At 49.5% G+C, this 24,718-nt stretch overlaps 1 non-coding gene and 84 pseudogenes across 1 annotated transcript; all 85 read left to right on the top strand.

Moving 5' to 3' along the window:
- Positions 1 to 3,396: 3,396 nt before the first annotated feature.
- On the top strand, positions 3,397 to 3,515 carry LOC144187899 (5S ribosomal RNA; annotated as a pseudogene).
- A 56-nt stretch (positions 3,516 to 3,571) lies between these two features.
- LOC144190077 (5S ribosomal RNA) lies at positions 3,572 to 3,690 on the top strand (annotated as a pseudogene).
- A 56-nt stretch (positions 3,691 to 3,746) lies between these two features.
- Positions 3,747 to 3,865, top strand: LOC144190911 (5S ribosomal RNA; annotated as a pseudogene).
- Positions 3,866 to 3,921: 56 nt separating this feature from the next.
- On the top strand, positions 3,922 to 4,040 carry LOC144187746 (5S ribosomal RNA; annotated as a pseudogene).
- Positions 4,041 to 4,096: 56 nt separating this feature from the next.
- Positions 4,097 to 4,225, top strand: LOC144187225 (5S ribosomal RNA; annotated as a pseudogene).
- Positions 4,226 to 4,281: 56 nt separating this feature from the next.
- LOC144190146 (5S ribosomal RNA) lies at positions 4,282 to 4,400 on the top strand (annotated as a pseudogene).
- Positions 4,401 to 4,456: 56 nt separating this feature from the next.
- On the top strand, positions 4,457 to 4,575 carry LOC144191236 (5S ribosomal RNA; annotated as a pseudogene).
- Positions 4,576 to 4,631: 56 nt separating this feature from the next.
- LOC144182970 (5S ribosomal RNA) lies at positions 4,632 to 4,760 on the top strand (annotated as a pseudogene).
- Positions 4,761 to 4,816: 56 nt separating this feature from the next.
- On the top strand, positions 4,817 to 4,945 carry LOC144183950 (5S ribosomal RNA; annotated as a pseudogene).
- Positions 4,946 to 5,001: 56 nt separating this feature from the next.
- Positions 5,002 to 5,120, top strand: LOC144186545 (5S ribosomal RNA; annotated as a pseudogene).
- Positions 5,121 to 5,176: 56 nt separating this feature from the next.
- Positions 5,177 to 5,305, top strand: LOC144183949 (5S ribosomal RNA; annotated as a pseudogene).
- Positions 5,306 to 5,361: 56 nt separating this feature from the next.
- Positions 5,362 to 5,480, top strand: LOC144189880 (5S ribosomal RNA; annotated as a pseudogene).
- A 56-nt stretch (positions 5,481 to 5,536) lies between these two features.
- LOC144184226 (5S ribosomal RNA) lies at positions 5,537 to 5,655 on the top strand (annotated as a pseudogene).
- A 56-nt stretch (positions 5,656 to 5,711) lies between these two features.
- LOC144190913 (5S ribosomal RNA) lies at positions 5,712 to 5,830 on the top strand (annotated as a pseudogene).
- Positions 5,831 to 5,886: 56 nt separating this feature from the next.
- LOC144190432 (5S ribosomal RNA) lies at positions 5,887 to 6,005 on the top strand (annotated as a pseudogene).
- Positions 6,006 to 6,061: 56 nt separating this feature from the next.
- Positions 6,062 to 6,180, top strand: LOC144187344 (5S ribosomal RNA; annotated as a pseudogene).
- Positions 6,181 to 6,236: 56 nt separating this feature from the next.
- Positions 6,237 to 6,355, top strand: LOC144187843 (5S ribosomal RNA; annotated as a pseudogene).
- A 56-nt stretch (positions 6,356 to 6,411) lies between these two features.
- On the top strand, positions 6,412 to 6,530 carry LOC144191485 (5S ribosomal RNA; annotated as a pseudogene).
- Positions 6,531 to 6,586: 56 nt separating this feature from the next.
- LOC144190660 (5S ribosomal RNA) lies at positions 6,587 to 6,705 on the top strand (annotated as a pseudogene).
- A 56-nt stretch (positions 6,706 to 6,761) lies between these two features.
- LOC144184894 (5S ribosomal RNA) lies at positions 6,762 to 6,880 on the top strand (annotated as a pseudogene).
- Positions 6,881 to 6,936: 56 nt separating this feature from the next.
- Positions 6,937 to 7,055, top strand: LOC144183997 (5S ribosomal RNA; annotated as a pseudogene).
- A 56-nt stretch (positions 7,056 to 7,111) lies between these two features.
- Positions 7,112 to 7,240, top strand: LOC144183071 (5S ribosomal RNA; annotated as a pseudogene).
- A 56-nt stretch (positions 7,241 to 7,296) lies between these two features.
- LOC144185036 (5S ribosomal RNA) lies at positions 7,297 to 7,425 on the top strand (annotated as a pseudogene).
- A 56-nt stretch (positions 7,426 to 7,481) lies between these two features.
- On the top strand, positions 7,482 to 7,600 carry LOC144190772 (5S ribosomal RNA; annotated as a pseudogene).
- A 56-nt stretch (positions 7,601 to 7,656) lies between these two features.
- On the top strand, positions 7,657 to 7,775 carry LOC144191937 (5S ribosomal RNA; annotated as a pseudogene).
- A 56-nt stretch (positions 7,776 to 7,831) lies between these two features.
- LOC144191595 (5S ribosomal RNA) lies at positions 7,832 to 7,950 on the top strand (annotated as a pseudogene).
- Positions 7,951 to 8,006: 56 nt separating this feature from the next.
- LOC144183047 (5S ribosomal RNA) lies at positions 8,007 to 8,125 on the top strand (annotated as a pseudogene).
- Positions 8,126 to 8,181: 56 nt separating this feature from the next.
- On the top strand, positions 8,182 to 8,300 carry LOC144187745 (5S ribosomal RNA; annotated as a pseudogene).
- A 56-nt stretch (positions 8,301 to 8,356) lies between these two features.
- On the top strand, positions 8,357 to 8,475 carry LOC144190121 (5S ribosomal RNA; annotated as a pseudogene).
- Positions 8,476 to 8,531: 56 nt separating this feature from the next.
- LOC144190099 (5S ribosomal RNA) lies at positions 8,532 to 8,650 on the top strand (annotated as a pseudogene).
- Positions 8,651 to 8,706: 56 nt separating this feature from the next.
- On the top strand, positions 8,707 to 8,825 carry LOC144187744 (5S ribosomal RNA; annotated as a pseudogene).
- A 56-nt stretch (positions 8,826 to 8,881) lies between these two features.
- Positions 8,882 to 9,000, top strand: LOC144182860 (5S ribosomal RNA; annotated as a pseudogene).
- Positions 9,001 to 9,056: 56 nt separating this feature from the next.
- Positions 9,057 to 9,175, top strand: LOC144185761 (5S ribosomal RNA; annotated as a pseudogene).
- A 56-nt stretch (positions 9,176 to 9,231) lies between these two features.
- On the top strand, positions 9,232 to 9,360 carry LOC144182698 (5S ribosomal RNA; annotated as a pseudogene).
- Positions 9,361 to 9,416: 56 nt separating this feature from the next.
- LOC144190442 (5S ribosomal RNA) lies at positions 9,417 to 9,535 on the top strand (annotated as a pseudogene).
- A 56-nt stretch (positions 9,536 to 9,591) lies between these two features.
- On the top strand, positions 9,592 to 9,710 carry LOC144189110 (5S ribosomal RNA; annotated as a pseudogene).
- Positions 9,711 to 9,766: 56 nt separating this feature from the next.
- Positions 9,767 to 9,885, top strand: LOC144191322 (5S ribosomal RNA; annotated as a pseudogene).
- A 56-nt stretch (positions 9,886 to 9,941) lies between these two features.
- LOC144187380 (5S ribosomal RNA) lies at positions 9,942 to 10,060 on the top strand (annotated as a pseudogene).
- Positions 10,061 to 10,117: 57 nt separating this feature from the next.
- On the top strand, positions 10,118 to 10,236 carry LOC144186839 (5S ribosomal RNA; annotated as a pseudogene).
- Positions 10,237 to 10,292: 56 nt separating this feature from the next.
- Positions 10,293 to 10,411, top strand: LOC144188305 (5S ribosomal RNA; annotated as a pseudogene).
- Positions 10,412 to 10,467: 56 nt separating this feature from the next.
- Positions 10,468 to 10,586, top strand: LOC144189111 (5S ribosomal RNA; annotated as a pseudogene).
- A 56-nt stretch (positions 10,587 to 10,642) lies between these two features.
- Positions 10,643 to 10,761, top strand: LOC144190546 (5S ribosomal RNA; annotated as a pseudogene).
- Positions 10,762 to 10,817: 56 nt separating this feature from the next.
- LOC144182759 (5S ribosomal RNA) lies at positions 10,818 to 10,936 on the top strand (annotated as a pseudogene).
- A 56-nt stretch (positions 10,937 to 10,992) lies between these two features.
- On the top strand, positions 10,993 to 11,111 carry LOC144183180 (5S ribosomal RNA; annotated as a pseudogene).
- Positions 11,112 to 11,871: 760 nt separating this feature from the next.
- Positions 11,872 to 11,990, top strand: LOC144191700 (5S ribosomal RNA; annotated as a pseudogene).
- A 56-nt stretch (positions 11,991 to 12,046) lies between these two features.
- On the top strand, positions 12,047 to 12,165 carry LOC144185386 (5S ribosomal RNA; annotated as a pseudogene).
- Positions 12,166 to 12,221: 56 nt separating this feature from the next.
- On the top strand, positions 12,222 to 12,340 carry LOC144188072 (5S ribosomal RNA; annotated as a pseudogene).
- Positions 12,341 to 12,396: 56 nt separating this feature from the next.
- On the top strand, positions 12,397 to 12,515 carry LOC144187743 (5S ribosomal RNA; annotated as a pseudogene).
- A 56-nt stretch (positions 12,516 to 12,571) lies between these two features.
- On the top strand, positions 12,572 to 12,700 carry LOC144184953 (5S ribosomal RNA; annotated as a pseudogene).
- A 56-nt stretch (positions 12,701 to 12,756) lies between these two features.
- Positions 12,757 to 12,875, top strand: LOC144188174 (5S ribosomal RNA; annotated as a pseudogene).
- A 56-nt stretch (positions 12,876 to 12,931) lies between these two features.
- Positions 12,932 to 13,050, top strand: LOC144191235 (5S ribosomal RNA; annotated as a pseudogene).
- A 56-nt stretch (positions 13,051 to 13,106) lies between these two features.
- LOC144182969 (5S ribosomal RNA) lies at positions 13,107 to 13,235 on the top strand (annotated as a pseudogene).
- Positions 13,236 to 13,291: 56 nt separating this feature from the next.
- Positions 13,292 to 13,420, top strand: LOC144186578 (5S ribosomal RNA; annotated as a pseudogene).
- A 231-nt stretch (positions 13,421 to 13,651) lies between these two features.
- Positions 13,652 to 13,780, top strand: LOC144182966 (5S ribosomal RNA; annotated as a pseudogene).
- Positions 13,781 to 13,836: 56 nt separating this feature from the next.
- LOC144189879 (5S ribosomal RNA) lies at positions 13,837 to 13,955 on the top strand (annotated as a pseudogene).
- Positions 13,956 to 14,011: 56 nt separating this feature from the next.
- Positions 14,012 to 14,130, top strand: LOC144187162 (5S ribosomal RNA; annotated as a pseudogene).
- A 56-nt stretch (positions 14,131 to 14,186) lies between these two features.
- Positions 14,187 to 14,305, top strand: LOC144190130 (5S ribosomal RNA; annotated as a pseudogene).
- Positions 14,306 to 14,361: 56 nt separating this feature from the next.
- On the top strand, positions 14,362 to 14,480 carry LOC144190044 (5S ribosomal RNA; annotated as a pseudogene).
- Positions 14,481 to 14,536: 56 nt separating this feature from the next.
- On the top strand, positions 14,537 to 14,655 carry LOC144187842 (5S ribosomal RNA; annotated as a pseudogene).
- Positions 14,656 to 14,711: 56 nt separating this feature from the next.
- LOC144191234 (5S ribosomal RNA) lies at positions 14,712 to 14,830 on the top strand (annotated as a pseudogene).
- A 56-nt stretch (positions 14,831 to 14,886) lies between these two features.
- LOC144182965 (5S ribosomal RNA) lies at positions 14,887 to 15,015 on the top strand (annotated as a pseudogene).
- A 56-nt stretch (positions 15,016 to 15,071) lies between these two features.
- On the top strand, positions 15,072 to 15,200 carry LOC144183947 (5S ribosomal RNA; annotated as a pseudogene).
- Positions 15,201 to 15,256: 56 nt separating this feature from the next.
- LOC144190043 (5S ribosomal RNA) lies at positions 15,257 to 15,375 on the top strand (annotated as a pseudogene).
- Positions 15,376 to 15,431: 56 nt separating this feature from the next.
- LOC144189220 (5S ribosomal RNA) lies at positions 15,432 to 15,550 on the top strand (annotated as a pseudogene).
- Positions 15,551 to 15,606: 56 nt separating this feature from the next.
- On the top strand, positions 15,607 to 15,725 carry LOC144183100 (5S ribosomal RNA; annotated as a pseudogene).
- A 56-nt stretch (positions 15,726 to 15,781) lies between these two features.
- On the top strand, positions 15,782 to 15,900 carry LOC144190538 (5S ribosomal RNA; annotated as a pseudogene).
- A 3,427-nt stretch (positions 15,901 to 19,327) lies between these two features.
- On the top strand, positions 19,328 to 19,446 carry LOC144187840 (5S ribosomal RNA; annotated as a pseudogene).
- A 56-nt stretch (positions 19,447 to 19,502) lies between these two features.
- Positions 19,503 to 19,621, top strand: LOC144186098 (5S ribosomal RNA). The gene has a single exon (XR_013324816.1). It is a non-coding gene; the product is annotated as a 5S ribosomal RNA (ribosomal RNA).
- A 760-nt stretch (positions 19,622 to 20,381) lies between these two features.
- On the top strand, positions 20,382 to 20,500 carry LOC144187898 (5S ribosomal RNA; annotated as a pseudogene).
- Positions 20,501 to 20,556: 56 nt separating this feature from the next.
- LOC144185385 (5S ribosomal RNA) lies at positions 20,557 to 20,675 on the top strand (annotated as a pseudogene).
- A 56-nt stretch (positions 20,676 to 20,731) lies between these two features.
- On the top strand, positions 20,732 to 20,850 carry LOC144182360 (5S ribosomal RNA; annotated as a pseudogene).
- Positions 20,851 to 20,906: 56 nt separating this feature from the next.
- On the top strand, positions 20,907 to 21,015 carry LOC144186828 (5S ribosomal RNA; annotated as a pseudogene).
- Positions 21,016 to 21,071: 56 nt separating this feature from the next.
- Positions 21,072 to 21,200, top strand: LOC144184951 (5S ribosomal RNA; annotated as a pseudogene).
- A 56-nt stretch (positions 21,201 to 21,256) lies between these two features.
- On the top strand, positions 21,257 to 21,375 carry LOC144188173 (5S ribosomal RNA; annotated as a pseudogene).
- A 56-nt stretch (positions 21,376 to 21,431) lies between these two features.
- On the top strand, positions 21,432 to 21,550 carry LOC144191233 (5S ribosomal RNA; annotated as a pseudogene).
- Positions 21,551 to 21,606: 56 nt separating this feature from the next.
- LOC144185676 (5S ribosomal RNA) lies at positions 21,607 to 21,735 on the top strand (annotated as a pseudogene).
- Positions 21,736 to 21,791: 56 nt separating this feature from the next.
- LOC144183946 (5S ribosomal RNA) lies at positions 21,792 to 21,920 on the top strand (annotated as a pseudogene).
- A 231-nt stretch (positions 21,921 to 22,151) lies between these two features.
- LOC144188087 (5S ribosomal RNA) lies at positions 22,152 to 22,270 on the top strand (annotated as a pseudogene).
- Positions 22,271 to 22,326: 56 nt separating this feature from the next.
- On the top strand, positions 22,327 to 22,445 carry LOC144189878 (5S ribosomal RNA; annotated as a pseudogene).
- Positions 22,446 to 22,501: 56 nt separating this feature from the next.
- LOC144187150 (5S ribosomal RNA) lies at positions 22,502 to 22,620 on the top strand (annotated as a pseudogene).
- Positions 22,621 to 22,676: 56 nt separating this feature from the next.
- LOC144191737 (5S ribosomal RNA) lies at positions 22,677 to 22,795 on the top strand (annotated as a pseudogene).
- A 56-nt stretch (positions 22,796 to 22,851) lies between these two features.
- On the top strand, positions 22,852 to 22,970 carry LOC144190932 (5S ribosomal RNA; annotated as a pseudogene).
- Positions 22,971 to 23,026: 56 nt separating this feature from the next.
- Positions 23,027 to 23,145, top strand: LOC144189385 (5S ribosomal RNA; annotated as a pseudogene).
- A 56-nt stretch (positions 23,146 to 23,201) lies between these two features.
- On the top strand, positions 23,202 to 23,320 carry LOC144190930 (5S ribosomal RNA; annotated as a pseudogene).
- Positions 23,321 to 23,376: 56 nt separating this feature from the next.
- Positions 23,377 to 23,495, top strand: LOC144190537 (5S ribosomal RNA; annotated as a pseudogene).
- Positions 23,496 to 24,718: the final 1,223 nt, after the last annotated feature.

The following is a 24,718-nucleotide window of genomic DNA, read 5'->3' as shown; positions in this document are numbered from 1 at the left end:
TAAATTCTTTTTTTTATGAGTGTGAGCGTGAATGATAGTTTGTCTTTTTGTGTTTTTTGATTGGCAGACCACCGAGACATAATCTATCAATAAAAGATCAATAAAGAAAATAATTTGGGCTTGAGTCAAGGGAAGACCTATGTCTCGACAAGGGGGAGGTGGCCTTGCTACAACGGCACTACAAGGCTTAGGGTTTAAATCTATATGCATACCCACATATCCATTTCAAAAAAATACATATAGATTTTATTTTATTTTATTAGATCATATGGATATCATTCCACGATATGGAATTCCAGAAACTATTTATAGTGATAATGGCTCCCATTTTGTTAATATAATAGTTGTCTACCATCCACAATTGGCGGACCTTATATGAAGTCCTGTTTGGTAGACCTTACAAATTGTTATTATTCACCACACAATGACAATTGGATGATGAGGCGAATCTATCAGAGAAAAAAAAACGCACACACCAAATTTAGACTATCAGAGGGAGATTTTGCTTCTTAACAGGAAACGGACGAAGCGACGGTGATTCTTGAAGACTGGATACTGATAAGCAGCATAAAAGAAGAAACATCGGAGCAACGCAAAGTGGGAGGGTCCTTGTTACTGAAAGGGGACACGGATGCACCTTTCCCACAGTAAGAAGGTTGTCTAAATTGAAACGTTTCAAAAAGGAAAACTCCCTAAACAAAGACAAAAAGTCATGTTGAAAACAATTATTGCTTTTGGGGCAATGAGATTAATGATGATTGTGATTCTATTCCTTTCCACAGTAGGGTTGTTTTCTCCAGTTGGAGAAAAAGGCGGAGGCGTTTCAATTGAGGATACACCTTCTTACGGGAGGGTAAACCGAGAAACATACACATTTACATTTAATTAACATTACCTACTAAATCAAATTTCCAAAATGAAAATATATATTTGGACTCGGCGACGTCCCGGTTGCCATACAAAGGGGCAATCTATGGTGGGAAATATGTGTGGTACATTAACAGCAAAAAATTGAAGATTGGGAAAAGCCTTGTTGCAGAAATTGGTCAAGATTGGAAAGCTTGGACTGACATATTAACCTGTGAAAATGTATTTCTGAAACAGGGATTTCCCAAACGGGGGATAATTGGGCGCTGTTAATGGAGTGTAAAGAGGACAAGCACTAGGTGGAGCTACTTTGGTAAAAGGGTGGTCTCAATTGAAACATTGAGGGGACGGGTAAAATAAACTTTCTGACTTAATAAAATACGGGAAACACCAATATTAATTGAAAAGATTATTGCTCAGCAAGCAATACCATAAAACTATAGGGAACTCTTTTATATTGGGTTTGACGTCTCCATATAGTTTCAATTGAGACTAAACCATCTTACAAAAGATTAGGATAACCTACCAGACAAGGGAAAAAACGATGGGGTCTAACAACTCCCTCAATCACCATTCTTTTGGGGAAAAGTGTTTTTACAAATGAAAAAACGTGTCCTACTTGGCAAGAAAAAAAAAAATATTGAAACAGTGTTTATCCTGTTACGCAGTAAATAGGAAGTCAATTTTTCCACTGTTTAATCATTTTACCTGCTTAAACCTTACAGGGCATGGTCTGAAGCTGGGGGCGATAAATGACGTGGTGTACCGGCGTTCTAAAACAAACTACACCCCTGATACCACGTTCTGGCCTATGGTGGCGGGGTGGTAGATAAATTATACGACTCCTGCCGAAACGCGGCAGGACTAGGTACTTTGGTCTCACTGCTCTTACCGATGTCTGTTTTTCCATCCACAGTGGAGGAGATACAATTGGCGGCTCATAATTCGGCTGAAGGGTCGACCCTCCCGACATCGTCGAGAGGCATGGAGGGAAGGAGATCCAACATACATTGATGCGATTGGCATCCCCTGGGGCGTACCAGATGAGTATAAGCTGGCTAATCAGATCGCAGCAGGTTGGGAGTCTATCTTCCTTCTAATCACCCCAAACAAAAATGTGGATAGAATAAATTACTTACATTACAATGTTCAAAACTTGGAAATTATACTGAACAGGGATTTGTGGCCATGAAGGAACAACTGGCAGCTACCAGTCTGATGGCGTTCCAGAATCGCATAGCGGTGGATATGATCCTTGAAACAGGGGGCGTGTGTGCAATGTTTGGAAAACAATGTTGCACCTTCATACCGAACAACGCGTCACCCAGTGGATCTCTCACCAGGGCCATTACTGGCCTGCAAACACTGAACCGCAATATGCAAGAGCACTCTGGAGTAGATACGTCCGCATTGTCAGATTGGTGGGATAAGACCTTTGGAAAATCTAAAGATTTGGCTACATCCTTCGTGGTTACTATAGGCACAATTACCGCTATCCTAACATTGTGTGGGTGATGTAGTATCCCCTGTTTGCGCTCCTTGCTAAGCCGACTTATAACTACTGCAATTGCCCCTACAAATTCTAAAGTACATGAGTTGTATCTTATGGGACGGTTTGGGGAAAGCAGTGAGGTCCAGGAGTACGGTAAATCCGAGGACCAATTGGACGAATATAATTATGTTTTTTCTCTTTCAGACCAGCCATGGGAGTAAGGAGTAGGCGGGAAAAATCACAGTCACCCGACATTACCATTTAGTGATTACTAAGAAATGACTAATAACATACATATTATAAAAACGGGGGAATGTTGGGTTTGTTCTGTTTTACTATTATAATAGTTATATTAATTCATTTCTTTATTAAATCATTCTCTTTCTTTTCTCTGTATTAATTCATTACTTTGTTAAATCATTCTCTTTCTGTTTTTCAAAAGTGTTGAGGTCACACCAAGTCATCTTTAACCTGGACAGCCTGTTCCAGGATGGTTATACAAACAATCCACCCAATCTGGGTCCTTGAGATTTGGTGGGCCCTTGGTGACGAGGACAGGGCTATTCGGACAATAACAAGAATATTGTTATCGTTATGTAACCGTACACTTCGGGTTTTTCTGTATGTAACGATTATATGATTATGATTATATTATATGATTCTTAGGTCAAGGAGGTTGTATAATTACTCTAATCTACATGTTGTTAGGTCTAGTCCCTGTTTTTGTTCTTAGTAAAATACTTTGATTGTTATTGTAGTCCCAGATGTTGTTTTTACTCATACGTGATGGAATGATCAACAACTCTGTAACTTGTGACCATAAGAATGGGACGAAAACGTCTATTCGGGAAGACGTTCGGAAGTTGTAAGGTGACACTTGCTGTAACGCTCCCCTCCGGAGGCTTTTATCTGTTGTATCCATTTCTATTTAATTAAATGTCAATAATTGAATAAGATGTCTTCCTGCAGTTATTGATAATTACGGACGAACGTAATTATTAATGAACCTGACAGTGTCCATCTGCTAGTGCAGTACCGCTCACGGCCATACCACCCTGAAAAGGCCCGATCTCGTGCGATCTCGGAAGCCAAGCATGGTTCGGCCTGGTTAGTACCTGATTGGGAGACCGCTTGGGAATACCAGGTGCTGTGAGCATCTTGCCCCGCATCTTTTTCGACATTTCATGTGTGTCCATCTGCTAGTGCAGTACCGCTCACGGCCATACCACCCTGAAAAGGCCCGATCTCGTCCGATCTCGGAAGCCAAGCATGGTTCGGCCTGTTTAGTACCTGATTGGGAGACCGCTTGGGAATACCAGGTGCTGTGAGAACCATGCCCCGCATCTTTTCCGACATTTCATGGGTGTCCATCTGCAAAAGCAGTACCGCTCACGGCCATACCACCCTGAAAAGGCCCGATCTCGTCCGATCTCGAAAGCCAAGCATTGTTCGGCCTGGTTAGTACCTGATTGGGAGACCGCTTGGGAATACCAGGTGCTGTGAGCATCATACCCCGCATCTTTTTCGACATTTCATGGGTGTCCATCTGTAAAAGCAGTACCGCTCACGGCCATACCACCCTGAAAAGGCCCGATCTCGTCCGATCTCGGAAGCCAAGCATGGTTCGGCCTGTTTAGTACCTGATTGGGAGACCGCTTGGGAATACCAGGTGCTGTGAGCATCATACCCCGCATCTTTTTCGACATTTCATGGGTGTCCATCTGCAAGAGCAGTACCGCTCACGGCCTTATCACCCTGATAAGGCCCGATCTCGCCAGATCTTGTCCGATCTCGGAAGCCAAGCATGGTTCGGCCTGTTTAGTACCTGATTGGGAGACCGCTTGGGAATACCAGGTGCTGTGAGCATCATACCCCGCATCTTTTTCGACATTAAATGGGTGTCCATCTGCAAAAGCAGTGCCGCTCACGGCCATACCACCCTGAAAAGGCCCGATCTCGTCCGATCTCGGAAGCCAAGCATAGTTCGGCCTGTTTAGTACCTGATTGGGAGACCGCTTGGGAATACCAGGTGCTGTGAGCATCATACCCCGCATCTTTTTCGACATTTCATGGGTGTCCATCTGCTGGTGCAGTACCGCTCACGGCCATACCACCCTGAAAAGGCCCGATCTCGCCCGATCTCGGAAGCCAAGCATGGTTCGGCCTGTTTAGTACCTGATTGGGAGACCGCTTGGGAATGCCAGGTGCTGTGAGCATCATACCCCGCATCTTTTTCGACATTTCATGGGTGTCCATCTGCTAGTGCAGTACCGCTCACGGCCATACCACCCTGAAAAGGCCCGATCTCGTCCGATCTCGTCCGATCTCGGCAGCCAAGCATGGTTCGGCCTGGTTAGTACCTGATTGGGAGACCGCTTGGGAATACCAGGTGCTGTGAGCATCATACCCCGCATCTTTTTCGACATTTCATGGGTGTCCATCTGCAAGAGCAGTACCGCTCACGGCCATACCACCCTGATAAGGCCCGATCTCGTCCGATCTCGTCCGATCTCGGCAGCCAAGCATGGTTCGGCCTGGTTAGTACCTGATTGGGAGACCGCTTGGGAATACCAGGTGCTGTGAGCATCATACCCCGCATCTTTTTCGACATTTCATGGGTGTCCATCTGCAAGTGCAGTACCTGCCATGGCCATACCACCCTGAAAAGGCCCGACCTCATCCGATCTCGGAAGCCAAGCATGGATCGGCCTGTTTAGTACCTGATTGGGAGACCGCTTGGGAATACCAGGTGCTGTGAGCATCATACCCCGCATCTTTTTCGACATTTCATGGGTGTCCATCTGCAAGAGCAGTACCGCTCACGGCCATACCACCCTGATAAGGCCCGATCTCGTCCGATCTCGTCCGATCTCGGCAGCCAAGCATGGTTCGGCCTGGTTAGTACCTGATTGGGAGACCGCTTGGGAATACCAGGTGCTGTGAGCATCATACCCCGCATCTTTTTCGACATTTCATGGGTGTCCATCTGCATGAGCAGTACCGCTCACGGCCATACCACCCTGAAAAGGTCCGATCTCGTCCGATCTCGGAAGCCAAGCATGGTTCGGCCTGTTTAGTACCTGATTGGGAGACCGCTTGGGAATACCAGGTGCTGTGAGCATCATACCCCGCATCTTTTTCGACATTTCATGGGTGTCCATCTGCTAGTGCAGTACCGCTCACGGCCATACCACCCTGAAAAGGCCCGATCTCGTCCGATCTCGGCAGCCAAGCAAGGTTCGGCCTGGTTAGTACCTGATTGGGAGACCGCTTGGGAATACCAGGTGCTGTGAGCATCATACCCCGCATCTTTTTCGACATTTCATGGGTGTCCATCTGCAAGAAGAGTACCGCTCACGGCCATACCACCCTGATAAGGCCCGATCTCGTCCGATCTCGGCAGCCAAGCATTGTTCGGCCTGGTTAGTACCTGATTGGGAGACCGCTTGGGAATACCAGGTGCTGTGAGCATCATACCCCGCATCTTTTTCGACATTTCATGGGTGTCCATCTGCAAGAGCAGTACCGCTCACGGCCATACCACCCTGAAAAGGCCCGATCTCGTCCGATCTCGGCAGCCAAGCATTGTTCGGCCTGGTTAGTACCTGATTGGGAGACCGCTTGGGAATACCAGGTGCTGTGAGCGTCATACCCCGCATCTTTTTCGACATTTCATGGGTGTCCATCTGCATGAGCAGTACCGTTCACGGCCATACCACCCTGAAAAGGCCCGATCTCGTCCGATCTCGGAAGCCAAGCATGGTTCGGCCTGGATAGTACCTGATTGGGAGACCGCTTGGGAATACCAGGTGCTGTGAGCAACATACCCCGAATCTTTTTCGACATTTCATGGGTGTCCATCTGCTGGTGCAGTACCGCTCACGGCCATACCACCCTGAAAAGGCCTGATCTCGTCCGATCTCGGAAGCCAAGCATGGTTCGGCCTGGTTAGTACCTGATTGGGAGACCGCTTGGGAATACCAGGTGCTGTGAGCATCATACCCCGCATCTTTTTCGACATTTCATGGGTGACCATCTGCTAGTGCAGTACCGCTCACGGCCATACCACCCTGAAAAGGCCCGATCTCGTCCGATCTCGGCAGCCAAGCATGGTTCGGCCTGTTTAGTACCTGATTGGGAGACCGCTTGGGAATACCAGGTGCAGTGAGCATCATACCCCGCATCTTTTTCGACATTTCATGGGTGTCTATCTGAAAGAGCAGTACCGCCCACGGCCATACCACCCTGAAAAGGCCCGATCTCGTCCGATCTCGGAAGCCAAGCATGGTTCGGCCTGTTTAGTACCTGTTTGGGAGACCGCTTGGGAATACCAGGTGCTGTGAGCATCATGCCCCGCATCTTTTTCGACATTTCATGGGTGTCCATCTGCAAGAGCAGTACCGCCCAAGGCCATACCACCCTGAGAAGGCCCGATCTCGTCCGAACTCGGAAGCCAAGCATGGTTCGGCCTGGTTAGTATCTGTTTGGGAGACCGCTTGGGAATACCAGGTGCTGTGAGCATCATACCCCGCATCTTTTTCGACATTTCATGGGTGTCCATCTGCAAGAGCAGTACCGCTCACGGCCTTACCACCCTGAAAAGGCCCGATCTTGTCCGATCTCGGCAGCCAAGCATGGTTCGGCCTGGTTAGTACCTGATTGGGAGACCGCTTGGGAATACCAGGTGCTGCGAGCATCATACCCCGCATCTTTTTCGACATTTCATGGGTGTCCATCTGCAAGAGCAGTACCGCTCACGGCCATACCACCCTGATAAGGCCCGATCTCGTCCGATCTCGTCCGATCTCGGCAGCCAAGCATGGTTTGGCCTGGTTAGTACCTGATTGGGAGACCACTTGGGAATACCAGGTGCTGTGAGCATCATACCCCGCATCTTTTTCCACATTTCATGGGTGTCCATCTGCTAGTGCAGTACCGCTCATGGCCATACCACCCTGATAAGGCCCGATCTCGTCCGATTTCGTCCGATCTCGGCAGCCAAGCATGGTTCGGCCTGGTTAGTACCTGATTGGGAGACCGCTTGGGAATACCAGGTGCTGTGAGCATCATACCCCGCATCTTTTTCGACATTTCATGGGTGTCCATCTGCAAGTGCAGTACCGCTCACGGCCATACCACCCTGAAAAGGCCCGATCTCGTCCGATCTCGGAAGCCAAGCATGGTTCGGCCTGTTTAGTACCTGATTGGGAGACCGCTTGGGAATACCAGTTGCTGTGAGCATCATACCCCGCATCTTTTTCGACATTTCATGGGTGTCCATCTGCAAGAGCAGTACCGCTCACGGCCATACCACCCTGAAAAGGCCCGATCTCGTCCGATCTCGGAAGCCAAGCATGGTTCGGCCTGGTTAGTACCTGATTGGGAGACCGCTTGGGAATACCAGGTGCTGTGAGCATCATACCCCGCATCTTTATCGACATTTCATGGGTGTCCATCTGCTAGTGCAGTACCGCTCACGGCCATACCACCCTGAAAAGGCCCGATCTCGTCCGATCTCGGCAGCCAAGCATTGTTCGGCCTGTTTAGTACCTGATTGGGAGACCGCTTGGGAATACCAGGTGCTGTGAGCATCATACCCCGCATCTTTTTCGACATTTCATGGGTGTCCATCTGCAAGTGCAGTACCGCTCACGGCCATACCACCCTGAAAAGGCCCGATCTCGCCCGATCTCGGCAGCCAAGCATGGTTCGGCCTGTTTAGTACCTGATTGGGAGACCGCTTCGGAATACCAGGTGCTGTGAGCATCATACCCCGCATCTTTTTCGACATTTCATGGGTGTCCATCTGCTAGTGCAGTACCGCTCACGGCCATACCACCCTGAAAAGGCCCGATCTCGTCCGATCTCGGAAGCCAAGCATGGTTCGGCCTGTTTAGTACCTGATTGGGAGACCGCTTGGGAATACCAGGTGCTGTGAGCATCATACCCCGCATCTTTTTCGACATTTCATGGGTGTCCATCTGCAAGTGCAGTACCGCTCATGGCCATACCACCCTGAAAAGGCCCAATCTCGTCCGATCTTGGAAGCCAAGCATGGTTCGGCCTGTTTAGTACCTGATTGGGAGACCGCTTGGGAATACCAGGTGCTGTGAGCATCATACCCCGCATCTTTCTCGACATTTCATGGGTGTCCATCTGCAAGAACAGTACCGCTCACGGCCATACCACCCTGAAAAGGCGCGATCTCGTCCGATCTCGGAAGCCAAGCATGGTTCGGCCTGTTTAGTACCTGATTGGGAGACCGCTTGGGAATACCAGGTGCTGTGAGCATCATACCCCGCATCTTTTTCGACATTTCATGGGTGTCCATCTGCAATAGCAGTACCGCTCACGGCCATACCACCCTGAAAAGGCCCGATCTCGTCCGATCTCGGAAGCCAAGCATGGTTCGGCCTGTTTAGTACCTGATTGGGAGACCGCTTGGGAATACCAGGTGCTGTGAGCATCATACCCCGCATCTTTTTCGACATTTCATGGGTGTCCATCTGCATGAGCAGTACCGCTCACGGCCATACCACCCTGAAAAGGTCCGATCTCGTCCGATCTCGGAAGCCAAGCATGGTTCGGCCTGTTTAGTACCTGATTGGGAGACCGCTTGGGAATACCAGGTCCTGTGAGCATCATACCCCGCATCTTTTTCGACATTTCATGGGTGTCCATCTGCTAGTGCAGTACCGCTCACGGCCATACCACCCTGAAAAGGCCCGATCTCGTCCGATCTCGGCAACCAAGCATGGTTCGGCCTGGTTAGTACCTGATTGGGAGACCGCTTGGGAATACCAGGTGCTGTGAGCATCATACCCCGCATCTTTTTCGACATTTCATGGGTGTCCATCTGCAAGAGCAGTACCGCTCACGGCCATACCACCCTGATAAGGCCCGATCTCGCCCGATCTCGTCCGATCTCGGCAGCCAAGCATGGTTCGGCCTGGTTAGTACCTGATTGGGAGACCGCTTGGGAATACCAGGTGCTGTGAGCATCATACCCCGCATCTTTTTCGACATTTCATGGGTGTCCATCTGCAAGAAGAGTACCGCTCACGGCCATACCACCCTGATAAGGCCCGATCTCGTCTGATCTCGGCAGCCAAGCATGGTTCGGCCTGGTTAGTACCTGATTGGGAGACCGCTTTGGAATACCAGGTGCTGTGAGCATCATACCCCGCATCTTTTTCGACATTTCATGGGTGTCCATCTGCTAGTGCAGTACCGCTCACGGCCATACCACCCTGAAAAGGCCCGATCTCGTCCGATCTTGGAAGCCAAGCATGGTTCGGCCTGGTTAGTACCTGTTTGGGAGACCGCTTGGGAATACCAGGTGCTGTGAGCATCATACCCCGCATCTTTTTCGACATTTCATGGGTGTCCATCTGCTAGTGCAGTACCGCTCACGGCCATACCACCCTGAAAAGGACCGATCTCGTCCGATCTCGGAAGCCAAGCAAGATTCGGCCTGGTTAGTACCTGATTGGGAGACCGCTTGGGAATACCAGGTGCTGTGAGCATCATACCCCGCATCTTTTTCGACATTTCATGGGTGTCCATCTGCAAGAGAAATACCGCTCACGGCCATACCACCCTGAAAAGGCCCGATCTCGTCCGATCTCGGAAGCCAAGCATGGTTTGGCCTGGTTAGTACCTGATTGGGAGACTGCTTGGGAATACCAGGTGCTGTGAGCATCATACCCCCGCATCTTTTTCGACATTTCATGGGTGTCCATCTGCTAGTGCAGTACCGCTCACGGCCATACCACCCTGAAAAGGCCCGATCTCGCCCGATCTCAGAAGCCAAGCATGGTTCGGCCTGTTTAGTACCTGATTGGGAGACCGCTTGGTAATACCAGGTGCTGTGTGCATCATACCCCGCATCTTTTTCGACATTTCATGGGTGTCCATCTGCTAGTGCAGTACCGCTCACGGCCATACCACCCTGAAAAGGCCCGATCTCGTCCGATCTCGGAAGCCAAGCAAAGTTCGGCCTGGTTAGTACCTGATTGGGAGACCGCTTGGGAATACCAGGTGCTGTGAGCATCATACCCCGCATCTTTTTCGACATTTCATGGGTGTCCATCTGCAAGAGAAGTACCGCTCACGGCCATACCACCCTGAAAAGGCCCGATCTCGTCCGATCACGGAAGCCAAGCATGGTTTGGCCTGGTTAGTACCTGATTGGGAGACCACTTGGGAATACCAGGTGCTGTGAGCATCATACCCCGCATCTTTTTCGACATTTCATGGGTGTCCATCTGCAAGAGCAGTACCGCTTACGGCCATACCACCCTGAAAAGGCCCGATCTCGTCCGATCTAGGAAGCCAAGCATGGTTTGGCCTGGTTAGTACCTGATTGGGAGACCGCTTGGGAATACCAGGTGCTGTGAGCATCATACCCCGCATCTTTTTCGACATTTCATGGGTGTCCATCTGCTAGTGCAGTACCGCTCACGGCTATACCACCCTGAAAAGGCCCGATCTCGCCCGATCTCGGAAGCCAAGCATGGTTCGGCCTGTTTAGTACCTGATTGGGAGACCGCTTGGGAATACCAGGTGCTGTGTGCATCATACCCCGCATCTTTTTCGACATTTCATGGGTGTCCATCTGCTAGTGCAGTACCGCTCATGGCCATACCACCCTGAAAAGGCCCGATCTCGTCCGATTTCGGAAGCCAAGCATAGTTCGGCCTGTTTAGTACCTGATTGGGAGACCGCTTGGGAATACCAGGTGCTGTGAGCATCATACCCCGCATCTTTTTCGACATTTCATGGGTGTCTGTTGGGTTTGTTCTGTTTTACTATTATAATAGTTATATTAATTCATTTCTTTATTAAATCATTCTCTTTCTTTTCTCTGTATTAATTCATTACTTTGTTAAATCATTCTCTTTCTGTTTTTCAAAAGTGTTGAGGTCACACCAAGTCATCTTTAACCTGGACAGCCTGTTCCAGGATGGTTATACAAACAATCCACCCAATCTGGGTCCTTGAGATTTGGTGGGCCCTTGGTGACGAGAACAGGGCTATTCGGACAATAACAAGAATATTGTTATCGTTATGTAACCGTACACTTCGGGTTTTTCTGTATGTAACGATTATATGATTATGATTATATTATATGATTCTTAGGTCAAGGAGGTTGTATAATTACTCTAATCTACATGTTGTTAGGTCTAGTCCCTGTTTTTGTTATTAGTAAAATACTTTGATTGTTATTGTAGTCCCAGATGTTGTTTTTACTCATACGTGATGGAATGATCAACAACTCTGTAACTTGTGACCATAAGAATGGGACGAAAACGTCTATTCGGGAAGACGTTCGGAAGTTGTAAGGTGACACTTGCTGTAACGCTCCCCTCCGGAGGCTTTTATCTGTAGTATCCATTTCTATTTAATTAAATGTCAATAATTGAATAAGATGTCTTCCTGCAGTTATTGATAATTACGGACGAAGGTAATTATTAATGAACCTGACAGTGTCCATCTGCTAGTGCAGTACCGCTCACGGCCATACCACCCTGAAAAGGCCCGATCTCGTGCGATCTCGGAAGCCAAGCATGGTTCGGCCTGGTTAGTACCTGATTGGGAGAACGCTTGGGAATACCAGGTGCTGTGAGCATCTTGCCCCGCATCTTTTTCGACATTTCATGGGTGTCCATCTGCTAGTGCAGTACCGCTCACGGCCATACCACCCTGAAAAGGCACGATCTCGTCCGATCTCGGAAGCCAAGCATCGTTCGGCCTGTTTAGTACCTGATTGGGAGACCGCTTGGGAATACCAGGTGCTGTGAGAACCATGCCCCGCATCTTTTCCGACATTTCATGGGTGTCCATCTGCAAAAAAAGTACCGCTCACGGCCATACCACCCTGAAAAGGCCCGATCTCGTCCGATCTCGAAAGCCAAGCATGGTTCGGCCTGGTTAGTACCTGATTGGGAGACCGCTTGGGAATACCAGGTGCTGTGAGCATCATACCCCGCATCTTTTTCGACATTTCATGGGTGTCCATCTGTAAAAGCAGTACCGCTCACGGCCATACCACCCTGAAAAGGCCCGATCTCGTCCGATCTCGGAAGCCAAGCATGGTTCGGCCTGTTTAGTACCTGATTGGGAGACCGCTTGGGAATACCAGGTGCTGTGAGCATCATACCCCGCATCTTTTTCGACATTTCATGGGTGTCCATCTGCAAGAGCAGTACCGCTCACGGCCATATCACCCTGATAAGGCCCGATCTCGCCCGATCTCGTCCGATCTCGGAAGCCAAGCATGGTTCGGCCTGTTTAGTACCTGATTGGGAGACCGCTTGGGAATACCAGGTGCTGTGAGCATCATACCCCGCATCTTTTTCGACATTAAATGGGTGTCCATCTGCAAAAGCAGTGCCGCTCACGGCCATACCACCCTGAAAAGGCCCGATCTCGTCTGATCTCGGAAGCCAAGCATGGTTCGGCCTGTTTAGTACCTGATTGGGAGACCGCTTGGGAATACCAGGTGCTGTGAGCATCATACCCCGCATCTTTTTCGACATTTCATGGGTGTCCATCTGCTGGTGCAGTACCGCTCACGGCCATACCACCCTGAAAAGGCCCGATCTCGCCCGATCTCGGAAGCCAAGCATGGTTCGGCCTGTTTAGTACCTGATTGGGAGACCGCTTGGGAATGCCAGGTGCTGTGAGCATCATACCCCGCATCTTTTTCGACATTTCATGGGTGTCCATCTGCTAGTGCAGTACCGCTCACGGCCATACCACCCTGAAAAGGCCCGATCTCGTCCGATCTCGTCCGATCTCGGCAGCCAAGCATGGTTCGGCCTGGTTAGTACCTGATTGGGAGACCGCTTGGGAATACCAGGTGCTGTGAGCATCATACCCCGCATCTTTTTCGACATTTCATGGGTGTCCATCTGCAAGAGCAGTACCGCTCACGGCCATACCACCCTGATAAGGCCCGATCTCGTCCGATCTCGTCCGATCACGGCAGCCAAGCATGGTTCGGCCTGGTTAGTACCTGATTGGGAGACCGCTTGGGAATACCAGGTGCTGTGAGCATCATACCCCGCATCTTTTTCGACATTTCATGGGTGTCCATCTGCAAGTGCAGTACCTGCCATGGCCATACCACCCTGAAAAGGCCCGACCTCGTCCGATCTTGGAAGCCAAGCATGGATCGGCCTGTTTAGTACCTGATTGGGAGACCGCTTGGGAATACCAGGTGCTGTGAGCATCATACCCCGCATCTTTTTCGACATTTCATGGGTGTCCATCTGCTAGTGCAGTACCGCTCACGGCCATACCACCCTGAAAAGGCCCGATCTCGTCCGATCTCGTCCGATCTCGGCAGCCAAGCATGGTTCGGCCTGGTTAGTACCTGATTGGGAGACCGCTTGGGAATACCAGGTGCTGTGAGCATCATACCCCGCATCTTTTTCGACATTTCATGGGTGTCCATCTGCATGAGCAGTACCGCTCACGGCCATACCACCCTGAAAAGGTCCGATCTCGTCCGATCTCGGAAGCCAAGCATGGTTCGGCCTGTTTAGTACCTGATTGGGAGACCGCTTGGGAATACCAGGTGCTGTGAGCATCATACCCCGCATCTTTTTCGACATTTCATGGGTGTCCATCTGCTAGTGCAGTACCGCTCACGGCCATACCACCCTGAAAAGGCCCGATCTCGTCCGATCTCGGCAGCCAAGCATGGTTCGGCCTGGTTAGTACCTGATTGGGAGACCGCTTGGGAATACCAGGTGCTGTGAGCATCATACCCCGCATCTTTTTCGACATTTCATGGGTGTCCATCTGCAAGAAGAGTACCGCACACGGCCATACCACCCTGATAAGGCCCGATCTCGTCCGATCTCGGCAGCCAAGCATGGTTCGGCCTGGTTAGTACCTGATTGGGAGACCGCTTGGGAATACCAGGTGCTGTGAGCATCATACCCCGCATCTTTTTCGACATTTCATGGGTGTCCATCTGCAAGAGCAGTACCGCTCACGGCCATACCACCCTGAAAAGGCCCGATCTCGTCCGATCTCGGCAGCCAAGCATTGTTCGGCCTGGTTAGTACCTGATTGGGAGACCGCTTGGGAATACCAGGTGCTGTGAGCATCATACCCCGAATCTTTTTCGACATTTCATGGGTGTCCATCTGCTAGCGCAGTACCGCTCACGGCCATACCACCCTGAAAAGGCCTGATCTCGTCCGATCTCGGAAGCCAAGCATGGTTCGGCCTGGTTAGTACCTGATTGGGAGACCGCTTGGGAATACCAGGTGCTGTGAGCATCATACCCCGCATCTTTTTCGACATTTCATGGGTGACCATCTGCTAGTGCAGTACCGCTCACGGCCATACCACCCTGAAAAGGCCCGATCTCGCCCGATCTCGGAAGCCAAGCATGGTTCGGCCTGTTTAGTACCTGATTGGGAGACCGCTTGGGAATGCCAGGTGCTGTGAGCATCATACCCCGCATTTTTTTCGACATTTCATGGGTGTCCATCTGCTAGTGCAGTACCGCTCACGGCCATACCACCCTGAAAAGGCCCGATCTCGTCCGATCTCGTCCGATCTCGGCAGCCAAGCATGGTTCGGCCTGGTTAGTACCTGATTGGGAGACCGCTTGGGAATACCAGGTGCTGTGAGCATCATACCCCGCATCTTTTTCGACATTTCATGGGTGTCCATCTGCAAGAGCAGTACCGCTCACGGCCATACCACCCTGATAAGGCCCGATCTCGTCCGATCTCGTCCGATCTCGGCAGCCAAGCATGGTTCGGCCTGGTTAGTACCTGATTGGGAGACCGCTTGGGAATACCAGGTGCTGTGAGCATCATACCCCGCATCTTTTTCGACATTTCATGGGTGTCCATCTGCAAGAGCAGTACCGCTCACGGCCATACCACCCTGAAAAGGCCCGATCTCGTCCGATCTCGGCAGCCAAGCATTGTTCGGCCTGGTTAGTACCTGATTGGGAGACCGCTTGGGAATACCAGGTGCTGTGAGCATCATACCCCGAATCTTTTTCGACATTTCATGGGTGTCCATCTGCTAGCACAGTACCGCTCACGGCCATACCACCCTGAAAAGGCCTGATCTCGTCCGGTCTCGGAAGCCAAGCATGGTTCGGCCTGGTTAGTACTTGATTGGGAGACCGCTTGGGAATACCAGGTGCTGTGAGCATCATACCCCGCATCTTTTTCGACATTTCATGGGTGTCCATCTGCAAGAGCAGTACCGCTCACGGCCATACCACCCTGAAAAGGCCCGACCTCGCCCGATTTCGGAAGCCAAGCATGGTTCGGCCTGGTTAGTACCTGATTGGGAGACCGCTTGGGAATACCAGGTGCTGTGAGCATCATACCCCGCATATTTTTCGACATTTCATGGGTGTCCATCTGCTAGTGCAGTACCGCTCACGGCCATACCACCCTGAAAAGGCCCGATCTCGTTCGATCTCGGAAGCCAAGCATGGTGCGGCCTGGTTAATACCTGATTGGGAGACCGCTTGGGAATACCAGGTGCTGTGAGCATCATACCCCGCATCTTTTTCGACATTTCATGGGTGATCTATCTGAAATCCAGATCAAATTCTGGATTTCAGATAGATCAGTTGTCATCATGCACCTTTTACCAAGACTGGACCTATAGTAGGACTTAGATGGAGAGCTATCTTCAAAAGAACATGTCCTCATTACTTGGGGGAGAAACAAAGGATCCAAAATCACTCAGAGCTGTCAGGAGTGGTTGGATTGCCTTTCCTGGCATGACGTCACGATAACTATCAGCTGTCACTAATTACGTGATTAGATTATTTTTGGTATTTAAGCATTATGATTTTCTGTGGACGCGGTTGGATCGACTGGTTAAGTTCTGGTTTCGTTTCCTGTTAATCCTCGTAGTAATTGCTGTTTCCATTGACGCCACGCCGCATGTTCAGTTCGTTTGTAATGAGTGGTCAAGCCAAGTTGTTTAAGTTATGTTACCCCGTTTATTAAATCAACCAACAAGAGCTACAGATCTGCCTCACCTTTCCAATTACTTCGGCGACTCTGCATCTGGGTTCAACTTACCCTACGATCGCGTCGCACTACGCGGCGAAATCGTAACAGCACGATCCAACCATTATGGACCCAGCGGAGCGCCACCCACGCTCGCGCCGACGCACTCGGCGACGCAAACCATCCACCTCGAAGACACCGGACTGCTTGGAATGTATAAGAAACCCCTCAGAATCGTTTAGGAATTTTGTAATGGACACACCGTGGTGCGGGGCTCTCAGGCACATCATTTCTAGAGATGAGCCACAGCTGGTAGAAGAGTTAGAGCCGCAGCGTACTCATACGCCCCACCACTGCTATGCACGTCGCCCTGGGAAGCCTTTACCGTTTCATCATGATGCCCAGGTGCGTACAACCACCAGAGAGCGCCCAAGTTATCTTATGCCTATGCCCAGAGGAATTGATTCACCGTGGAGGGAGCCTGAAGATTCTGGTGAGGAGGACACCCGTTGAGGAAGTTCCCCACGGCCAGCAGCGTGGCCAGGATCTTCTTGAAGGTCCGGTTGCCGGCCAGCTGCTCCATGCCCAACTTCAGGTCAAACAGGGGCTCGGCGATCTCCTGCTCGAGTGCCTCATAGTTGAGTTTGAAAGACCACAGCTGCAGGCGGGGGGTCAAGGCGCTGACGGAAGCCAGGCCCGAGAGGAATTCCTCGGCCGTCCCCAGGGGAACGTCGGGATTGGCCGAGCGAGCCTCGCGGATCTTCTGCTTCTCCTCCTCTGTGGGCGTCATGCTCAGGATCTTCTCCACACCCTCCTTGTTGATGGCAAAGTCGTCAAAGTTGAGGATGGCGCTCTTGATGACGTGAACGGCGGGCAGGACCGTCATCCCGATGTTGATGGCGGTGCTCCGCTTGGAGTCCAGAACCAGGATCTCGGACTTTTTGCTCTCTGGCGCTTTCTTGGCCCATGGCGTCTCTTTGGCCCTGGACTCAAAGAGGTGCTCCAGCTTCCCCATGTCCACTTGGACCTTGTCCAGTGACGCCAAAAATAATCTAATCACGTAATTAGTGACAGCTGATAGTTATCGTGACGTCATGCCAGGAAAGGCAATCCAACCTCTCCTGACAAGAGCATCAAATAAAGACAATTTGTCGGTCTTTCGGGAACAGATTTTCTTGAAAAATAACCCTTTCGCTATGATTTCTAGAATTTTACTGACATAATGCAAGTGCATTCGCAGCTAGCCCTCAGAGATAAAATGAGTTGGATTTCCATCTCCAACAATACCAGCCGATATGTTATTTGAGGTTCTTGATCTGAATGAATTAAATGACCTCCGGTATGCAGTACAACTGTAGAGCAATTACTTTAAATTATGTTCATTCTTTTGTCCCCCGCCTGGTGCCCGTAGATAGCTGGGATAGGCCTTAGCACCCCCCGTGACCCTTGTGAGGATAAGCGGTTGAGAGAATGAATGAATGAAAGAATACTAAACAATGTCTTTCACATGACGATCATTTATACTAAACAATTACTATTAGTTTAAGCATGTGAAACTATGATAAAATATGATTTGGATTTTACAGCATGTTTTCGTAACCTGTTTTATGTTTATTTATATAAACAATAGACACCTTGTAAAGCATTGCTGTTGCTTCACATGTATTTCTTAGGGGCCTAACATTCAACCACATCTAAGCAGCAGTACTTGTAGACTTGCATTCTGTGAAGCGCAAAGTGTCCTTCTGTTCTAAAGAGACAGAACAGCAAGAAAAGGACTCTGTGCAACCTTCTTTACTCTGTAACAGCGGGATGATGCTTTTTGTGTAGAAAGGATGGAGTACAAAGTGTAAGCGAATGAGTGGAAAGTACTGCAGACAATGTATGACTGTTTTTTTCTATTTTTTTTCCGTGCAGTTGAGGAGTGTAGTTTGCAAGATCCAGCATGCCAGTACTATTGAATGCTGGGTATTTTGCTGAGCCTTCTTTAAAAATTACTTCTCTTATCATGTAAAAGTAGTGATATCTGAACAGACAGAAGAATAGTCAGTCATTTTCTTCTTAAAAAAATAAAAATAAAATACTTGTGGTTGCTAGAGTTATACAGTAAAAAAGGGGTGTGTGCATGTGGTGGTGGAGCAATATAATTTTAGTTTCAGTGAAATGAAAAATCTACAATAGTGTTCCAATAAATTGGTGGTTATTGAAGTGCTATACCAATTGAATGTAATTTCTGGTAAAATTCTGTAGCTCCAGTGTTTAACCATAAATCCTATGTGATTTTTTGTTTTACAGTATAAAATGTGAAAACACTTATAAATCCCATTTAAATTCAGTGAATTCATTTAGTTGTGCTGCCACTACAACATTGCACCCAATCGGTTAGTCTTTAATTGAATCTGATTACCAGTCGATTTGAATTGAATGACTTGACCCCGCTGAGATATTTTCTCTAAAAGAATAATGGAGTTGCTTATTTGACTATTTAGTATTGTTATTTTGTTATCTTTTTGCATTTGGTGCTTTTTTTAAACATCTACTACTTTACATTATAATTGCTTGATCTGAGGTAGTTGGGTTGTAAAGGTTTAAATCAAAATTCAAAGTACGGTAATACACATATATACACACGATGCAACAGATGTGCAGTCCATTTGCAGCGTCCAGAAGTAAAACAACATGTGAAAATTGAGTGTATAGAGTGCAAAAAGTTTTACTGCAATCAAGCTGACTTTACTCCTTTGTTATTATTGCTGACTCAAAGACAAATACCAATTTGGCCTGAAATGCACAAAAGTAAAACATAGCTGTATATATTCCTGCCTTTTCCCCCCTCTTTTATAACCTGAATATTCCAACTGACTTTGAATAATGTCAAATCCCAATTGATTTGGGTAGCAGGTGTAGAAGGTCGAATTAATACTTTAGCTCATGGGTGTCCATCTGCAAGAGCAGTACCGCTCACGGCCATACCACCCTGAAAAGGCCTGATCTCGTCCGATCTCGGAAGCCAAGCATGGTTCGGCCTGGTTAGTACCTGATTGGGAGACCGCTTGGGAATACCAGGTGCTGTGAGCATCGTACCCCGCATCTTTTTCGACATTTCATGGGTGTCCATCTGCTAGTGCAGTACCGCTCACGGCCATACCACCCTGAAAAGGCCCGATCTCGTCCGATCTTGGAAGCCAAGCATGGTTGGGCCTGGTTAGTACCTGGTTGGGAGACCGCTTGGGAATACCAGGTGCTGTGAGCATCATACCCCGCATCTTTTTCGACATTTCATGGGTGTCTGTTGGGTTTGTTCTGTTTTACTATTATAATAGTTATATTAATTCATTTCTTTATTAAATCATTCTCTTTCTTTTCTCTGTATTAATTCATTACTTTGTTAAATCATTCTCTTTCTGTTTTTCAAAAGTGTTGAGGTCACACCAAGTCATCTTTAACCTGGACAGCCTGTTCCAGGATGGTTATACAAACAATCCACCCAATCTGGGTCCTTGAGATTTGGTGGGCCCTTGGTGACGAGGACAGGGCTATTCGGACAATAACAAGAATATTGTTATCGTTATGTAACCGTACACTTCGGGTTTTTCTGTATGTAACGATTATATGATTATGATTATATTATATGATTCTTAGGTCAAGGAGGTTGTATAATTACTCTAATCTACATGTTGTTAGGTCTAGTCCCTGTTTTTGTTATTAGTAAAATACTTTGATTGTTATTGTAGTCCCAGATGTTGTTTTTACTCATACGTGATGGAATGATCAACAACTCTGTAACTTGTGACCATAAGAATGGGACGAAAACGTCTATTCGGGAAGACGTTCGGAAGTTGTAAGGTGACACTTGCTGTAACGCTCCCCTCCGGAGGCTTTTATCTGTTGTATCCATTTCTATTTAATTAAATGTCAATAATTGAATAAGATGTCTTCCTGCAGTTATTGATAATTACGGACGAAGGTAATTATTAATGAACCTGACAGTGTCCATCTGCTAGTGCAGTACCGCTCACGGCCATACCACCCTGAAAAGGCCCGATCTCGTGCGATCTCGGAAGCCAAGCATGGTTCGGCCTGGTTAGTACCTGATTGGGAGACCGCTTGGGAATACCAGGTGCTGTGAGCATCTTGCCCCGCATCTTTTTCGACATTTCATGGGTGTCCATCTGCTAGTGCAGTACCGCTCACGGCCATACCACCCTGAAAAGGCACGATCTCGTCCGATCTCGGAAGCCAAGCATCGTTCGGCCTGTTTAGTACCTGATTGGGAGACCGCTTGGGAATACCAGGTGCTGTGAGAACCATGCCCCGCATCTTTGCCGACATTTCATGGGTGTCCATCTGCAAAAAAAGTACCGCTCACGGCCATACCACCCTGAAAAGGCCCGATCTCGTCCGATCTCGAAAGCTAAGCATGGTTCGGCCTGGTTAGTACCTGATTGGGAGACCGCTTGGGAATACCAGGTGCTGTGAGCATCATACCCCGCATCTTTTTCGACATTTCATGGGTGTCCATCTGTAAAAGCAGTACCGCTCACGGCCATACCACCCTGAAAAGGCCCGATCTCGGAAGCCAAGCATGGTTCGGCCTGTTTAGTACCTGATTGGGAGACCGCTTGGGAATACCAGGTGCTGTGAGCATCATACCCCGCATCTTTTTCGACATTTCATGGGTGTCCATCTGCAAGAGCAGTACCGCTCACGGCCATATCACCCTGATAAGGCCCGATCTCGCCCGATCTCGTCCGATCTCGGAAGCCAAGCATGGTTCGGCCTGTTTAGTACCTGATTGGGAGACCGCTTGGGAATACCAGGTGCTGTGAGCATCATACCCCGCATCTTTTTCGACATTAAATGGGTGTCCATCTGCAAAAGCAGTGCCGCTCACGGCCATACCACCCTGAAAAGGCCCGATCTCGTCTGATCTCGGAAGCCAAGCATGGTTCGGCCTGTTTAGTACCTGATTGGGAGACCGCTTGGGAATACCAGGTGCTGTGAGCATCATACCCCGCATCTTTTTCGACATTTCATGGGTGTCCATCTGCTGGTGCAGTACCGCTCACGGCCATACCACCCTGAAAAGGCCCGATCTCGCCCGATCTCGGAAGCCAAGCATGGTTCGGCCTGTTTAGTACCTGATTGGGAGACCGCTTGGGAATGCCAGGTGCTGTGAGCATCATACCCCGCATCTTTTTCGACATTTCATGGGTGTCCATCTGCTAGTGCAGTACCGCTCACGGCCATACCACCCTGAAAAGGCCCGATCTCGTCCGATCTCGTCCGATCTCGGCAGCCAAGCATCGTTCGGCCTGGTTAGTACCTGATTGGGAGACCGCTTGGGAATACCAGGTGCTGTGAGCATCATACCCCGCATCTTTTTCGACATTTCATGGGTGTCCATCTGCAAGAGCAGTACCGCTCACGGCCATACCACCCTGATAAGGCCCGATCTCGTCCGATCTCGTCCGATCTCGGCAGCCAAGCATGGTTCGGCCTGGTTAGTACCTGATTGGGAGACCGCTTGGGAATACCAGGTGCTGTGAGCATCATACCCCGCATCTTTTTCGACATTTCATGGGTGTCCATCTGCAAGTGCAGTACCTGCCATGGCCATACCACCCTGAAAAGGCCCGACCTCGTCCGATCTCAGAAGCCAAGCATGGATCGGCCTGTTTAGTACCTGATTGGGAGACCGCTTGGGAATACCAGGTGCTGTGAGCATCATACCCCGCATCTTTTTCGACATTTCATGGGTGTCCATCTGCAAGAGCAGTACCGCTCACGGCCATACCACCCTGATAAGGCCCGATCTCGTCCGATCTCGGCAGCCAAGCATGGTTCGGCCTGGTTAGTACCTGATTGGGAGACCGCTTGGGAATACCAGGTGCTGTGAGCATCATACCCCGCATCTTTTTCGACATTTCATGGGTGTCCATCTGCATGAGCAGTACCGCTCACGGCCATACCACCCTGAAAAGGTCCGATCTCGTCCGATCTCGGAAGCCAAGCATGGTTCGGCCTGTTTAGTACCTGATTGGGAGACCGCTTGGGAATACCAGGTGCTGTGAGCATCATACCCCGCATCTTTTTCGACATTTCATGGGTGTCCATCTGCTAGTGCAGTACCGCTCACGGCCATACCACCCTGAAAAGGCCCGATCTCGTCCGATCTCGGCAGCCAAGCATGGTTCGGCCTGGTTAGTACCTGATTGGGAGACCGCTTGGGAATACCAGGTGCTGTGAGCATCATACCCCGCATCTTTTTCGACATTTCATGGGTGTCCATCTGCAAGAAGAGTACCGCTCACGGCCATACCACCCTGATAAGGCCCGATCTCGTCCGATCTCGGCAGCCAAGCATGGTTCGGCCTGTTTAGTACCTGATTGGGAGACCGCTTCGGAATACCAGGTGCTGTGAGCATCATACCCCGCATCTTTTTCGACATTTCATGGGTGTCCATCTGCAAGAGCAGTACCGCTCACGGCCATACCACCCTGAAAAGGCCCGATCTCGTCCGATCTCAGAAGCCAAGCAAGGTTCGGCCTGGTTCGTACCTGATTGGGAGACCGCTTGGGAATACCAGGTGCTGTGAGCATCATACCCCGCATCTTTTTTGACATTTCATGGGTGTCCATCTGCAAGAACAGTACCGCTCACGGCCATACCACCCTGAAAAGGCCCGATCTCGTCCGATCTCGGAAGCCAAGCATGGTTCGGCCTGTTTAGTACTTGATTGGGAGACTGCTTGGGAATACCAGGTGCTGTGAGCATCATACCCCGCATCTTTTTCGACATTTCATGGGTGTCCATCTGCAAGAGCAGTACGGCTCACGGCCATACCACCCTGAAAAGGCCCGATCTCGCCCGATTTCGGAAGCCAAGCATGGTTCGGCCTGGTTAGTACCTGATTGGGAGACCGCTTGGGAATACCAGGTGCTGTGAGCATCATACCCCGCATCTTTTTCGACATTTCATGGGTGTCCATCTGCTAGTGCAGTACCGCTCACGGCCATACCACCCTGAAAAGGCCCGATCTCGTTCGATCTCGGAAGCCAAGCATGGTGCGGCCTGGTTAATACCTGATTGGGAGACCGCTTGGGAATACCAGGTGCTGTGAGCATCATACCCCGCATCTTTTTCGACATTTCATGGGTGATCTATCTGAAATCCAGATCAAATTCTGGATTTCAGATAGATCAGTTGTCATCATGCACCTTTTACCAAGACTGGACCTATAGTAGGACTTAGATGGAGAGCTATCTTAAAAAGAACATGTCCTCATTACTTGGGGGAGAAACAAAGGATCCAAAATCACTCAGAGCTGTCAGGAGTGGTTGGATTGCCTTTCCTGGCATGACGTCACGATAACTATCAGCTGTCACTAATTACGTGATTAGATTATTTTTGGTATTTAAGCATTATGATTTTCTGTGGACGCGGTTGGATCGACTGGTTAAGTTCTGGTTTCGTTTCCTGTTAATCCTCGTAGTAATTGCTGTTTCCATTGACGCCACGCCGCATGTTCAGTTCGTTTGTAATGAGTGGTCAAGCCAAGTTGTTTAAGTTATGTTACCCCGTTTATTAAATCAACCAATAAGAGCTACAGATCTGCCTCACCTTTCCAATTACTTCGGCGACTCTGCATCTGGGTTCAACTTACCCTACGATCGCGTCGCACTACGCGGCGAAATCGTAACAGCACGATCCAACCATTATGGACCCAGCGGAGCGCCACCCACGCTCGCGCCGACGCACTCGGCGACGCAAACCATCCACCTCGAAGACACCGGACTGCTTGGAATGTATAAGAAACCCCTCAGAATCGTTTAGGAATTTTGTAATGGACACACCGTGGTGCGGGGCTCTCAGGCACATCATTTCTAGAGATGAGCCACAGCTGGTAGAAGAGTTAGAGCCGCAGCGTACTCATACGCCCCACCACTGCTATGCACGTCGCCCTGGGAAGCCTTTACCGTTTCATCATGATGCCCAGGTGCGTACAACCACCAGAGAGCGCCCAAGTTATCTTATGCCTATGCCCAGAGGAATTGATTCACCGTGGAGGGAGCCTGAAGATTCTGGTGAGGAGGACACCCGTTGAGGAAGTTCCCCACGGCCAGCAGCGTGGCCAGGATCTTCTTGAAGGTCCGGTTGCCGGCCAGCTGCTCCATGCCCAACTTCAGGTCAAACAGGGGCTCGGCGATCTCCTGCTCGAGTGCCTCATAGTTGAGTTTGAAAGACCACAGCTGCAGGCGGGGGGTCAAGGCGCTGACGGAAGCCAGGCCCGAGAGGAATTCCTCGGCCGTCCCCAGGGGAACGTCGGGATTGGCCGAGCGAGCCTCG

This window comes from Stigmatopora nigra, unplaced genomic scaffold (genome assembly GCF_051989575.1).
Source record: "Stigmatopora nigra isolate UIUO_SnigA unplaced genomic scaffold, RoL_Snig_1.1 HiC_scaffold_24, whole genome shotgun sequence".
Taxonomy (NCBI): Eukaryota; Metazoa; Chordata; class Actinopteri; order Syngnathiformes; family Syngnathidae; genus Stigmatopora; species Stigmatopora nigra.
Note: the sequence above shows the minus strand (reverse complement) of the source record. Positions and strands in the feature narration are given on the sequence as shown.